Source organism: Mustelus asterias, chromosome 14 (genome assembly GCF_964213995.1).
Source record: "Mustelus asterias chromosome 14, sMusAst1.hap1.1, whole genome shotgun sequence".
Taxonomy (NCBI): domain Eukaryota; kingdom Metazoa; phylum Chordata; class Chondrichthyes; order Carcharhiniformes; family Triakidae; genus Mustelus; species Mustelus asterias.
In genome coordinates, this window is record NC_135814.1 from 99,693,847 (window position 1) to 99,697,270 (window position 3,424).

The following is a 3,424-nucleotide window of genomic DNA, read 5'->3' on the forward strand; positions in this document are numbered from 1 at the left end:
TTTGTGGTTTCCTGCAGTCTTGGGCAGAGCAGGAGCCATACCAAGCTGTGATACAACCAGAAATAATGTTTTCTATGGTGCATCTGCAAATATTGGTGAGAGTCGTAGCTGACATGCCAACTTTCCATAGAACCATAGAAAATTACAGCTCAGAAACAGGCCTTTTGGCCCTTCTTGTCTGTGCCGAACCATTTTATGCCTAGTCCCACTGACCTGCACTTGGACCATATCCCTCCACACCCCTCTCATCCATGAACCCGTCCAAGTTTTTCTTCAATGTTAAAAGTGACCCCGCATTTACCACTTTATCCGGCAGCTCATTCCACACTCCCACCACTCTCTGCGTGAAGAAGCCCCCCCTAATATTCCCTTTAAACTTTTCTCCTTTCACCCTTAACCCATGCCCTCTGGTTTTTTTCTCCCCTAGCCTCAGCGGAAAAAGCCTGCTCGCATTCACTCTATCTATACCCATCAAAATCTTATACACCTCTATCAAATCTCCCCTCAATCTTCTACGCTCCAGGGAATAAAGTCCCAACCTATTCAATCTCTCTCTGTAACTCAGCTTCTCAAGTCCCGGCAACATCCTTGTGAACCTTCTCTGCACTCTTTCAATCTTATTTATATCCTTCCTGTAACTAGGTGACCTTAGTCTTCTGAGAAAGTAGAGGCGTTGGTGGGCTTTCTTAACTATAGTGTCGGCATGGGGGGACCAGGACAGGGGTTATTGGTGATCTGGACACCTAAAAACTTGAAGCTTATGACCATTTCTACTTTGTCCCCATTGATGTAGATACGGGCATGTTCTCCTCTGCGCTTCCTGAAGTCGATGACTATCTCCTTCGTATTGTTGACATTGAGGGAGAGATTATTGTCATTGCACCAGTTCACCAGATCCTCTATCTCATTCCTGTACTCTGTCTCATCATTGTTTGAGATCTGACCCACTGCAGTGATGTCATCAGCAAACTTGAAAATCGAGTTGGAGGGGAATTTGGTCACACAGTCATAGGTGTATAAGGAGTATCGTAGGGGGCTGAGAACATGGCTTTGTGCGGCACCGGTGTTGAGGATGATCGTGGAGGTGTTGTTGTTGCCTATCCTTACTGATTGCGGTCTCTGGGTTATGAAGTCAAGGATCCAGTCATAGAGGGAGAATCTGAGCCTCAGGCCAGAGAGATTGGAGATGAGTTTCATAGGAATAATGTGTTGAAGGCTGAGCAGTAGTCAATAAATAGGAGTCTGACATAGGTGTCTTTGTTATTTAGGTGATGTGATATTGATCAGATAATCTGTTTCTCTAATGTCAATTGAGTGATAAATATTGCCAAGGAGACCAGGATAACTCCCTCGCTTTTCTTCAAAATAATGCTGCTGTGTCTTTCACACCCACCCAAACGAGTAGATGGGATCTCCATTTAACATCTCTTCCGAAAGAGAGTTCCGCCAATAGTACGACATTCCCTCAGTACTGCACTGAAGTGCTTTGATTTTTGGGTTCAAGGAGTTTGAACCTGTAGTAAAAAGCCTTGAAAAATTTAAATGTAATCAGCCTTACAGAAACTTCCATCCCTGCCATCTGTTTAAGTCAGCCACCAGAAATAAGAGTCAAAATTCCAACAGCTGAATAAGTACTGGAAATTGTAAATATGTGGCTGGGATGATCATGCTGGGCCCTACAATCAGATACCTGAGCAACACTCACTGATAAAGTTAACAATTAAAGAAAACTCTCAGTTCCCGCATAATAATCCCCCAGCGTGATGGGCCTATACCAAACTAGGTCAGCAAGTTTCTTTTTCTTAAGTGCAGACTCAGCTATTTGTTAACATGGTCTGAAAAGGCTTTTGGAAGCAGTGTTGGCAACTTGGGCAAATAGAAATGAAGAGGATTGCAAATTAAATGAATTCTACATTGAGAACTTCGCAAAGGACTGGTGTAGTTTTTTAAATAACGTGATAGATTTGGGCAACGCTGCGATCCCAATTTTAGCCCAATCAAATAGTCTCCCAACAATTCATGTCCCAACAGTCCCTGTCCTCTTCATCATTTCTGCTGGGCGGCACGGTGGTTAGCACTGCTGCCTCACAGCGCCAGGGACCCGGGTTCGATTCTCAGCATCGGACTTTGCGGAGTCTGCACATTCTCCTCGTGTCTGCGTGGGTTTCCTCCAGGTGCTCCAGTTTCCTCCCACAGTCCAAAAGACGTGCTGGTTAGGTGCATTGGCCATGCTAAATTCTCCCTCAGTGTGCCCGAACAGGTGCTGGAGTTAGGTGACTAGGGGATTTTCACAGTAGCTTCATTGCAGTGTTAATGTAAGCCTACTTGTGATACTAACAAATAAACTTTAAAACTTTAACTTTATCCCAACAATCCTTTTGCCAACAATTTTTGCAAATGGTTAGAATATAAAAGTCTTGTTACCCTGTACAGGGCATTGATGAAACCACACCTAGAGTACTGCGCACAATTTCAGCCTTGTTATTCAGGGAGGGATTTATTTGCAGTGGAAGCAGTTCAGAGAAGGTTCACTGGGTTGATTCCTGGGATGAAGGGGTTTGTTTTATGAGGAAAGTTTTGAGCAGGTTGGGCCTTTACTCATTGGAGTTTAGAAGAATGAAAGGTGATCTTCTTGAAACATAAGATTCTGAGGGGTCTGGACAGGGTAGATGCTGAGATGGTGTTTCCCCTTGTGGGCCAATCCAGAACCAGAGGGTACTAGGTTAGTACCAGAGGTTTGAAAATATGGGATCTCCCATGTAAGGTGGAGATGAGGAGGAATTTCTTCACTTAGCCAATAATCGTTGGAATTCTCTATCCCAGAGAGATGGCTGGTCATTGGATATATTCATTGCTGATTTAGATTGATTTTTGATCTACGAGGGAGTCCAGAATTATGGCAGAAAAGTGGAGTTCAGAGTTGGACTACAATATGGGCGGCACAGTGGCACAGTGGTTAGAACTGCTGCCTCATAGTGCCAGGGTCCCAGGTTCAATTCTGGCCTCGGGTTGCTGTCTGTTTGGAGTTTGCACTTTGTGGCTGTGTGGATTTCCTCCGGGTGCTTCGGTTTCCTCCCACAGTCCAAAGATGTGCGGGTTAGGTTGATTGGCCATGCTACATTGACCCTAGTGTCAGGGGGATTAGAGGGTAAATGAGTTGGGTTACGGGAATAGGGTGGGATTGTGGTCGGTACAGACTTGATGGGCCAAATGGTCTCCTTCTGTACTGTAGGGATTCTATGAATCAGATCAGCCATGATCTTATTGAATGGTGAAGCAGGCTTGAGGAGCCGAGTGGCCTACTCCTGCCACTATTTCTCTCTGTTCCAACAATCCCCGTTCTGTCCCAATAATTCCTGGCAACCAAGCCCTGTTCTGACCACAGCGCTCATGGAGTCATACTGTCTGCTGGACAGAAAGCTGG